Genomic DNA, 12,301 nt, shown 5'->3' with positions numbered 1-12,301 from the left:
GTGCCCAGTCTCGCCACATGTTTCACATGTCATACGAGACTCCGAAACTTGATTAACCTCCTGGTGCGGAGTTTCCAGCTTCTTCATTAGAAGTTCCAACTTGGCAGCTAACATGTCGACTGTGTCGATCTGATGCACACCGCTGGGACGGGCTGGCTGCCTTTCTCCTTTCCAACTTTGGTTGGAAGTTATCTTGTCAATCAGCGCCTTTACTCCCGCAACGTCAAGAAAAAGGAAGGAACCACCTGTTGCTGCATCAATGTGGTCCTGGGCTTGCTGATTCAAGCCATGGAAGAAGTTCTGAATGATCAGCCATTCTTCTATGCCGTGGTGTGGGCAGGCTTGTATGTACTCCTGGAGACGCTCCCAGACTTCTGGGATGGTCTCATCTGGCAATTGCTGAATTCCGGTGATCCTGTTCCGGAGGGCATTGGTCTTGCCTACTAGAAAGTACTTGGCTAGGAATGCATTTGAACAAGCTTCCCATGTCGTGAAAGCTTCCTTGTTCGAGTAGAACCATGTCTTGGCCTTCCCGAGTAGTGAGAACGGGAACAGGCGAAGACGGACGTCATCCAGAGTAGTTCCTCCGGGGTTGATGGTGTTACTCACCTCCAGGAAGTTCTGGAGATGGGCATTGGCATCCTCGGATACCTTTCCGCAGAACGGACTTGCTTGGACCATGTTCACGAGTCCAGTCTTCAGCTCAAAGCCATCATTGCCGGCTTGGTTGGCGTTCAGTCCAGTAGGAATGTGGCTGCTGGACGGGGCAGAGAACTGATGGAGAATCTTCTGAGCCATCGATGAGGATGCTGGAGTGGAGGGTGAACTGATAGGCCAAGTGAGTCTCTTCTGAGGTGGGACGATGCGGCGTCTCACAATTCTTTCTGGATTTGGGTGGAAGTTACTTGGTAGGTCGAAACCGGTCATGTACTACTCTGCATCGATCAAAAGATGGAGAGAGCAGTGGTAAGCCCGCTAGGGTTAGCGGCGACAAACTAGTAGAGTTTATCAAACTATCTACGATATCTTTAGCCAATTGCTTCCCCAGCAATGGCGCCAGAAATGCTTGTGGGCATTTCTTATGCCCGACTAGAATAGATATTCTGCAAGCGCACAGAATCACTGCTGTAGCACTTCACCTTGGAATATTCCAGGGTATCATATTTTTCCTCGGGGAAGCACTATGGTAAAGAGTATCATAAATCAATTGATAGCCGTACTAGCTTAATCGACCGACTAACTAGACGGGGGTAAGCCAGATAGGTAGGTAGGATAAGTGGCCAGGCAATGACCGAGTGACACACAGAGACTCTAAACCTTAGAGAGGTAGCAGCTGGGAGGACAACGAGCGAGATAAGACACCTGATACACCCCTAAACTATCAAGCTAGCCTCTCTAGATCAGACTAAACACCTAACTAGTTCTCGGAAAAGCATAGCTTACTTCGGCGGTTGGAAGAGGAAGGACTTCAGAAAGGGATGAGAGGGGAGTCCAACGGCAACCTGCACTACTGCTATGAAAACACCCGAACGTGGTGGACTACAAAGGATGGATATGGCTGTCACCACCTACAGACTACCACAACGGTTCCGTGGGGTGGAACACACTCTCTATCTCACACTAAGGTCAGACACCACGTCTGCACTCGGTGTTAGGATTTCTCTCGAGGCCTTCGAGAGAAATCCCCCTCAACCTAGAGCACTAACTTGAGATACTCTAGTCCGAGCGAGAAAACCCATAAGATAAGTTCCCGATCGCTAAGAGAGATAACTTAGCCTAAGCTAAAGGAAAACTTCCATGCTCAAGCTGGACCTCAGACTTGAGTAATTAAAAGACTACGGAAAGTAAAGCTGAACTCAAAAAAGTAAAGAAGATAACTTATATTAATAAAGTCAAAAGAAAGATACAAGAGCTATACCAGACTTCCGACGACTCCGGAATCCCGAGCAAGCTCGACTCGACTCTAACTCCAAAGCTACTAACCTACTCTAGAAAGTACAAGTGGAAGAGAAGAGCTCCAATGGTGTGGGTTGAAGTGATGGATGGTGCCTCCTTTTATAGCCTTCCCAGGGTCGGTTCTAGCGGTTACTGCAGGTAGCGTCGGTTGGAAGCAGGTAATGTCGTTGTGCTTAACTTCCACGCCAAACCTCAGCCTGAGAGGCCTCCATGTGGGGCCGGCCGGCCTCCGCCACGTGGCCACCGCCTTTTGGTCACGGGCTCTGATCATCTCCTGGAGTCGGTTGACAGTTGGTTTCTGTTGACAGTTGTAATTGCTAGGCCGGCTGGCCTGGGGGAGGCCGGCCGGCCTCCCTCTGGCCCATCTCGGCCTCTGGTTTTGCCGAGACTCCGCTCTGCCTTCGTGCATCCTCCAGGGAAGTGGGTTGATTGAATACATTTGGTCTTGGGCTGTCTTGTGGATCTTTAGATGGATGTGAAGCCTTTCAGTGTATCCAGTTGAACCAAGGCCTAACCCTCGACTCTGAGCTTCTTGAATGTGTCACATTGCCACTGGTTTGAAGCCTGGGGCATGTCTGTGGAGGTGCCAGGCCGGCCAGCCTAGGGGAGGCCGGTCGGCCTGGGTTTTTGCCCAAATTTGCCCAATTTTGGTACACCTACTCCTGCAATCATAACTCATCCAAAACTCGTGGAATACATTAGGATTAAATAAAATATGAATGGAACATAGTGCAAAGCTCATGTTATTTCCGAGAAGTTGACGGCTTAGACTGTGAAATTATGTCCATCAACAGTTATCCATACATCCAAGTTGACAACCATGTCCTTGCGATCATAGGATGGACGCCCGACTATGGTTCCACTACTTTATTCTTGGATGAGTCTATTCCACTAGAGCACCAGATACAAGGTAGACAACAATAGCCACAAGGAAATAACGTACCACTCAGTGGCGAAGCCAGCCTAAAAAATGACCTAGGGCGGAGTTTTACGATAAAATTTTGGCTAACAACGACATCATGTATGTTTTGAGCAAAACTTGAAAAATAACCAATAAGAAGCAAGATGTTACCTTTTAATAATAGAATCATCAATGATACATGTTGGAATGGAGAAATAAAGTACACAACCTGTCAAATTTAACGCAAGTCAATTAGAAAATGACATCAATCATAAAAGTCTTGAAGAATGTAAGGACATTGGACATCTAGACATACCTTTCCTAAACACAACCTAGTTGTAGTGGCAATGCCGCCGCTGTTTGAACCAATTTGATCTCCAGATATATTTTCCACACCCACAACAGCTCCATCTGCTCCCCTATCCATCACCAACAGTATGACTAAAAATCCCTAAAAATCCAATAGTATGACTAAATCCTCAGCGCTGCATTGCTGCCTTGCTGCTGCAGGAGCTCGGACAGTTCTTAGCATGGGGGCCGCGGACGAGCAGTCCTCTAGGGGCGAGGAGGCGAGGTGGGGCGGGGTAGCGGGCTGCACCCCACAGGCGCACGCCGCGGCGGCAGGCTGCGTCGGCGCGCGCCGCGCAGGATCCGCTGGTGGCCGGCACGGCCGGCGGGTGCCGAGGGGCGAGCGGCGCCGAGCGCGTAGGCGTGCGGCGGTGGAGGGGGGCGCGGCTGCATAGGGCTACACACTGGGCGGACCGCAGACGGGATCACACGATGCGGGGGGAGGACGGCGGGTGGATGGCTGCGCCGTCTGGACTCTGGAAGAGGAAGAAGACCGTCTGGTGTGCGCGTGGCTCTGAGGCTGAGGAGAGCCTGGCGCTGGGCCGCAGGCTGTAGCCCACGAGGCCTGGCGGCCCACGAGGCCCATGTTCACCCCCAATCTTAGTCTCACTGACGCCAAAGTCGTTCTCGCGTCCGATGGCACTGCTGCGCAGCCGTTTGCCCTCGCCGGAGTTTAGCGAACTGTGGATATGATGTGGAGCTCGCCCACAGGGACCTAGGGCGGATGCCCTAGCTCACCCTAGTGGTGGCTCCACCTCTGGTACTACCACTCAGTCTTCTCATATCTGAAATGCCACCACAACTATTTCTGCAATGTCGTACGATATTACATAGAATCTTCGCGAACATATGTAACCTTCGCGACATCCATACGAGGAGAGTGGATTTCTCAATCAGGGTGCACACATTCGCTCCAAGGAATGCTATACCTAGTGTTGTACATGTAGCCGTCCGCAGAGTTCATATAGGAGGGGGTTCCTACTTGAGCATGTGGCCACTTTGGATTCATGCTGATGTTCTTCCACCGAGCGACCCAATGGCAATCCAGTTAGCTGTGAGCGCGAACGGTAACTGTAGTCACAAAAGACCATTGCTCCATTAATGTGAAACTATTCCATCTAATAATTATCACTCTTGCTGCAGCACCAAGCAACTTTCCACTCTGATACACACTGTACCCGCAACCCCTAGGTGACCAAGGTGAGGGGACTTCTAGACAAGGAGGTGGACATAAAGCACGTCATCTGCAATTAAGTATGGTTCAACTTGTCTATACATTGCCCCTAACTACATACTTGAGCAGCAAAATAATCCGTAAACTGCACTACCTCATGCGCATTCTCATGCAGATCTGATTGAAGAACAAGATTCGCCTCCTCAAGAGAAACGGGGATCTGGTTCCACCGAAGTAATGGAGACACCACCGAGCACACCATCAGATAACACACGGCCAATGGACGTTGCGGAGGACGACCAGGATGAATCCAACCACGACGAAAAATTACTATGGTATAATTATTACTCCAATTCTTATGTATACAACTATCCAACTAAAACAAAAGAACTTGTCCAGCTGTCATTTTGCTAACACAACTCTTTTACAGCTCCGAAGAATAATAATTACAAACATGAGGAGATACTGGAAGCGGCAAGCACTCAAGAAAGTTGTGCCTGATGCCACGACTACGTGCCCATCCTCAGTCGTACCCATGGAGCAACACCGCAGTCGCCGCGGTGAGACTCTCGTTGCCCAATGTGTGCTTGTATCATTTCGCTTTGTTCTGTATGGATATGTGGAAGTAAGAACTAGTAGCTAGTTGTATGGATTGAATGTTATGTTTGTTGTAATTATGGACTTCTATCATTTACCGTGCGGCTGTAATGTATGGACACGTAATTTTCGACCTTAGTATGGACTTCTATCTTAATAATACTCGTATAGTATAAATTTAAGCTTTTTTTGATATTGTTTACTCTATTTTCTGATTTAAATGATTTTTCGGATTAGTATGAAAAACAATTTTTAGAGCGGGTGGGGGGTCACCCGCCCCTGCAAATCTATTTCTAGGGGCGGGTGACCCCCCACCCGCCCTTGGATATATATTTGTAGGGGCGGGTGGGGGGTCACCTGCCCCTAGAAAATGATTTGTAGGGGTGGGTGAACACCCCCCACCCGCTTCTAAGAATTCATTTACAGGGGCGGCCCTTGTACCCGCCCTGCGAACCGCCTTTTTAAGCTGCGAAAAGTAAGGGCGGTTATGCGGTTTGCTCTTAAAAATGCATTTTCGCCCGCCCCTACAAATCGTATCTGCAGTAGGGGGGCGAGAACGACAATGAGGACGAGGAGGGATGGGAAGGAAGGGAAATGGGGCGACGTCAAATGGAGAGGACGAGCCGAGTAGGAGTGGGTACTCGAGTTTTTTAGCTGGCTCGACCCATTTTGACTCCCTTGTGGATGGTCAAATCGGTTAAAAGACCCGGCGGGTGCGGGTTTGGATGGCTAAACAAACCCGATCCAACAATAGGGACTCAAAAATGGACTCAGATTGGGTGACATGCCTATGACATGTCACCGCGTAACATGCGGTCTATCCTGGTAGTTGAAATCGAATCCAACGCTCCTGAGCTGGCCGACCATAGGAGGTCCCGTTTTCTGACTGACGGACACCGCTCCCGTCTAAAATCTAACGCTAACACCGCCGCCTCCATTTTCGCTCGCGGCCGCACTCAAATCCACCGGAGAGAATGGGGACATCCATGCCCCGCACGAAGCTCGCCCCAATCCTCCATTCGCCGCGCGCCTGGAGATAGAGAGGCGGGCCGCCGCCGCCACGGAGTCTGCCGAGACCGTCCGTGTCACAGGAGGCCACCTTTGCGCCGCCCATCGCAGGTTGCAGCGGCCGCCCGCGCGAGGGGGGCGCACCGGTCCTACCACGCGGGAGGCCGATGGCCGGCCGCCAGGCTGCCTTCACGTGGGTGGAGCCGGGCAGCCGCCTTGTGAGGGGGGAGCGCCGGCCCTGCAGCTTGTGGAGGTGGCCACGCTGCTCCTGCCCAAAGATTCAGACCCTCTTTACCAAAGAAGAGGAACTCGAGGGACAGAACAAGCATAGTCTTCACGTGGCGCAGGATTTGGAACCATATAGCAGAGAACTTCCCAAAGCAAATTAATTGGCTCAGATTCACACCGATGCAATGATGCAAGACAGTGTGAGGAAAAACTGCACAATCAGGGCTGACATCAGCAGCAAGGAACTACTGCAAGACAATTGCAAGAATAGATTGAGCAGAGAACTGCAGCAAGGAAGAACAAGTAGTTTGAGGTGTCTGACGAGATCAGAAACATCTTGCTACTCGAGGCATTGCCCTAATGGAAGAACAAGCAGTTTCAAAACCCCGCGATGGCTCTCTCCTCCTGCAGATGCTCCGGCGGTGGCCCATTCACCCAGCTCGCTGCGGCAGCCCCGGCGACCCTCCTCCCTGCTCGCGCGACAGAGGCTCGCTGGTGTCCTGCTCTCCGTTTGCGCTTGCAGGGGCAGTGCGGCCTCCTCCAGGCGCTGGGCGGCAGCCCGCCTCCAGCCGCGCGAAAGGCAGCTCGGCGGCCGGCCGCCGGCCTCCCGTGCGGCAGGGTCGGTGCTCCCTCGTCCTGCGGCGGCCTCCCGCGGCGGTGATGGGCCTGGCGGACTCCCCGGCAGCGGCGGCCCACCTCTCTACCGCCAGGCGCGCGTCGAATGGGGGATTGCGGCGAGCTTCGCGCGGGGCGTGGCGGTCCTCTACCTCTCCGGCAGATTTGAGCGCGGCCGCGAGGGAAAATGGAGGCGGCGGCGTTAGCGTTAGATTTTGGACACGAGAGGTGTCCGTCAGTCAGAAAACGGGACCTCCTGCGGACGGCTGGCTCAGGAGCGTTGGATTCGATTTCAACGATCAGGATGGACTGCATGTCACGCTGTAACATGCCCTAGGCATGTCACCCAATCTGAGTTCCTCAAAAATGCCATTTTGGGAGTTCAGGGACCGCGATGACACCACCTGACAAATTTAGGGACCCGCCATGAATTTTACTTGAGTTTTATAGTCGATGATTACCTGCTGTTAAATAAAAATAATTATCAATAATCTTGCCGGATACAAAGACTGCTAGAAAACTGCATATTCGTCCGTGGACGTTAGTACTGGTCACGGTTTCAGCTGGGCCTAACCTACAGTGCCCCTGGAAGCCGTTTAGTACCGGCTGAAGGCACCAACTGGCACTAAAGTGCACCACTGACACTGGCCCCTAACGGCAAGCGACCATTTAGTACCGGCTGGAGCCACTAGCCGGTACTAATTCGCCCACTATAAAATGACGCCTTCTTCCTCCCCGAGCCCGAGCCAGCCATTTCACTCAGAGAGCTAGCTCGAGCTCGGTTCTTCTCCCATATTAGAGTGGTGCGGCCATTTAATCCATTTTTTGTGTGATTTGCACTCATCCAAGTGCGTCAAAGGTTTGCAACTTCATCCTCTCTTCATTGATAGTCTTTATGCTTCGTTTTATGCTCCATAGTTAGAGAAATTTGTGACTTTTAGAAATAGTGAGGATGAGCATGATTTTTTTGAATTATGCAATGATTTGAGATATATAGAACCGATGACTTGAATGTGGGAGTAGGTTTATTGGCTAGGTTGAATGTGGATAATTCATAGACATACTTTTCAATCATTTTCTTATATTAGAAATGACCGTAGTATATTTTTTATTTTTAGATTCAGATGAGCATGTGGATAGTAGAAATTTTTAGAATGAGTGTAGACACTTCATATGATTGTAGTAGATATGACCATAATGTGGATAGTTAATTTTTTTATAATGAATTATTGAAAGAAGTATAATAAAAAAAATTAATATGAAAGGATTATTTTGACACTCTAGTGATGTATTTATTCAGGCTCACATTGAAACCATCTAGAAGCTTAAAAAATCTTTATTTCGAAACAAGTATACGTCGTTAATCTTCATTCAACAGTGATGGCACTACATTTCGGGGATACACAATGCGCTATAAGGACGTTGCCAATAGGTTGGTCGCAACACCAGCATTTTCGATTAATCCGAACACAGCATTTGGCGCAGTCAGCATGGCCGTTGTTGCACTGAGAGCATATCAATAAGCATGCTGCCTGTGCCAAGTGCTGTGTTCCTATTAACCGAAAATATTGGTGTTGTGACTAGCCTATTGGTGACATCCTTGTACCGCACCATGTCCCCCCGAAAGGCAGTGTCATCACCGCAGGGTCGAGGTTACCAACATTTACATTTTCCGAAATATTTTTTTTCTACTAGATGATTTCTGGATATTGAAAAGAGTGTTCGCCTGAAACTGAAGGGTGTCAAAATAATTAGGAGATATAGAGATTTATTTCAATTAATTAGATATTTATTTCAGTTAATTTATTCAAGTTTTCTGATTGAGAATTAATGTGATTTTGCATTGTAGTTCACAGACACTTACCAGCAAGTGTGAAATGTAAACGAATTAGTGTTGCTATTGGGGCATTAGTCACATTGTGCCTGCTCTGTCACAACTCTTTCTAGACCCTTCATTATGTAGATAGGGTGAGGTCAGGACTGACAAGGAATAAGGACTTAGACAAAGCTGTGACATAGCACGGCATACAATGATGACTAATGCCTCAATAGTAACTCTAATTTGATTACATTTCAGGCTTCATGGTAAGTACATGTGCAACACGAATATGAGGATATAATGATGTACATATTTTAATTATAATTGTGCGAGTAATTCTTTGTCTTTTTATATGTTTTCATTGTTATTTATAAGAGTAATTAATCTGATCATTGTAATTGTAATTGTAATTAATATTTGCAATGTAATTGTAAGAGTTTTTTAAATCAATTTGCAAATTAATGTGATTTATTTCAATTAATTTATTTAGCTTTTATTGTAATTGTAAGAATTTATAATGTTTTGAAAAATAATAGTGTTTTTCAGTAAAATATGGCTTCAGCAGCTGGAGGGAATGGCGCCGGTGAGGGTGATCGTTGTCCTTCTGGAGAGAAGGGCACAACTCCAGTAGGTCGTCGGTGCAAGAAATCTAGCGCTTTTCATAGGGCAGCGCTCCGTTATTTGGAAAAAGAATATAGAGAATGTATGGCAAAGGGCGAGGAACCTCTGTTTGATCTCGAGGATTTGTTGCGGCGTTACAGTTCGTCACCACCAAACCCGAAGGTTCCAGCCCCACCAACTTCTTCTGGGCCAGCTAGAAATCTGTTAGAGCATTCTGCATTCCCACACAAGGACGGTTGAAAACCTATGTGTTGTTGTGCGAATTTTTAAGTTGCATGTATATTTTTGGGATGTTTGTGTTAGTTTTCGAATGCAATCTATGTATGTGTTGTTGAATAAATTGTGTTGGATGTAATAAAAATGTTTGCTATTACAAAATTTTCCACTGAATGAAATTGCTTATCCAACGAGAATATATTATTTGTAGATGGATCGACAATGGATGTACGGCTAGTGGTGCACAATGGCGTGGATTAACGGTCCTAAAACTTTCCTCGATGCTACTGAGACCCACAAGTCGTCGAAAGGTTTCATGTTATGTCCATGCCGCATTTGCAGAAATCAAAAGGAGTACTCAAAAAGATATACTCTACATGTCCACCTTTTTACAAGGGTTTCATGGATAATTATACTTTTGGACCAAGCACGGTGAACCTGGAGTTCCGATGGAAGACAATGAAGAAGATAATAATGATGATAACATCCCAGACTGGGCTCACTTGTATGAAGCGGGTGTCTTTGAAGATGAACCAATGCATGAGGCAGAAGCAAATGCTACAGAAGAACAACAACCACCTGACAAACTAGGTCAAGTTTTAGTCGATGCACACAGAGATGCTGAAACATAAGGATGTTAGAGGATCACAGGAAAATGTTGTATCCAGATTGCAAGCAGGGGTTAAAAAAATTGGGCACCACACTGGAAATGCTGCAATAGAAGGCAGCCAATGGTGTTTCAGATAAGGGATTTGAGGAGCTACTAGGACTTGTAAAGAAGATGCTTCCAGAGGGGAACGAACTGCCCCCGACAACTTACGAAGCCAAAAATGTTGTTTGCCCTCTTGGGTTGGACGTACAGAAGATTCATGCATGTCCTAATGATTGTATCCTCTGTCACGGTGAATACGAGGAACTGGATGCATGTCCTATCTATGACGCAAAGCGGTATAAGATCAGGCAAAATAATCCTAGTGATGTCGACGGTGAGCCCGCAAGGAAAAAAGTACTGGCTAAGGTGATGTGGTATTTCCCGATAATACCACGCTTGAAGCGCTTGTTTAGAAACAAAACAAACACTAAGTTGGTGCGGTGGCACAAAGAAGAGTGTAAGCAAGATCAGCTGATGAGACACCCTGCAGATGGGTCTCAGTGGAGAAACGTGGATAGACAATTCCCAGATTTTGACACCGACCCAAGGAACATAAGGTTTGGTTTAAGTATAGATGGAATGAATCCATTCGGTGAGTGGGGGAGCAGTCACAGTACATGGCATGTGACCCTTTGTATTTTAACCTTCCTTCTTGGCTATGCATGAAGAGGAAGTATATATTGATGCCAGCGCTTATCCAAGGCCCCAAACAACCTGGCAACGATATTGATGTGTATCTAAGACCGTTGGTTGATGAGCTTTTATTGTTGTGGAAGCCAGAAGGTGTATGTGTGTGGGACGAGTACAAACAAGAGAATTTCGACATCCGAGCATTGCTTTTCGTAACCATCAATGATTGGCCTGCACTTAGCAACCTGTCTGGGCAGTCGAACAAGGGATATCAGGCTAGCACCCATTGCTTAGATGAAACCGACAGCTTGTACCTGAAAAATTCTCGGAAGGTCGTCTATATGGGCCATTGTCGATTTCTGTCCCTCAAACACCCCTTGAGAAGAAAAGGGAAACATTTCAAAGGGGAACCGGAAACTCATGCTAAGCCTGTGTTCTGTGACGGAAAGCGTGTTTTCTCGATGATAAAGGATAATAATGGTCATGCACCGATGTGGAAGAAGAAGTCTATATTGTGGGAGCTACCTTATTGGGAAGCCTTGGAGGTCCGCAATGCAATTGACGTCATGCACCTGACAAAGAATCTTTGCATGAATATACTAGGTTTCCAAGGGACTTATGGTCAGGGAAAAGATACACTTGAAGCAAGATGCGACCTGAAAGAAATGAAACAACGAGAAGATCTTCAACCTGAGAAGAGAGAAATGGGACAACACTACTTATGTCCTGCTAGCTACACTCTTAGTAAAGTGGAGAAGCAAAGCATGTTTGATTGCTTGAACAGTATAAAGGTACCGTCCGGGTACTCGTCAAATATACAAGGAAGATTAAACATGAAGGAAAAAAAGGTTCACAAATTTAAAGTCTCATGACTGTCACATCCTGATGACACAATTGCTTCCAGTTGTGTTGAGGGGTATTCTACCGGAGAATGTTAGATTGGCAATTGTGAAGTTATGTGCTTGCATCAACGAAATTTCAGAGAAGGCAATCGATCCGGAGAAGCTCATACAACTATAGAATGACGTTGTGCAATACCTTGTCAGCTTTAAGATGGTGTTTCCACCTTCGTTCTTTAATATTATGACACATCTCTTGGTTCATATTGTCAAAGGGATAAATATTTTGGGACCTGTATTCCTACACAACATGACGGGGGTATAAACCCGGGATCCCTAGCGGGCCAGACTCGTACGATCGGAAGCCCGGCAGGCTCGCCAGGCCATGAAACACGACGGCCCACTAGCCGGCGTGGGAAGCTACCTTCACTTCTAAGGCGACGATTCTAGGAGCCCAACCTCCCGGGACACGTGGAAGCCCCTCGACCTAGCGTCCCAGGTCAGAGCCATGCCGGTGACCCAGGACGTGTGCTCCAAGAACGCCGCGCCTCCTGACAGGCGTGCTGGCCAAGACAGGCCCCGTGTAGGCCCCAAGACGCCAGCTCTCCTTATCTTGCGGCAGGAGGTTAGCCAGCAGGACTCCCTGACAAGGGGACAGCGCCGCTCATGCGGCCCCGCGACACAATGGGATGGGGCA

General features: G+C 47.9%; 1 non-coding gene across 1 annotated transcript; it reads left to right on the top strand.

The window, feature by feature from the left end:
- Positions 1-322: 322 nt before the first annotated feature.
- On the top strand, positions 323-429 carry LOC120693612. Its single transcript, XR_005683071.1, has one exon. It is a non-coding gene; the product is annotated as a small nucleolar RNA R71 (small nucleolar RNA).
- The last annotated feature ends 11,872 nt before the right edge of the window (positions 430-12,301 follow it).

This window comes from Panicum virgatum, chromosome 9N (genome assembly GCF_016808335.1).
Source record: "Panicum virgatum strain AP13 chromosome 9N, P.virgatum_v5, whole genome shotgun sequence".
Lineage (NCBI taxonomy): Eukaryota > Viridiplantae > Streptophyta > Magnoliopsida > Poales > Poaceae > Panicum > Panicum virgatum.
The sequence above is the reverse complement of the archived record's forward strand: the minus strand, read 5'-3'. Positions and strand labels throughout refer to the sequence as shown.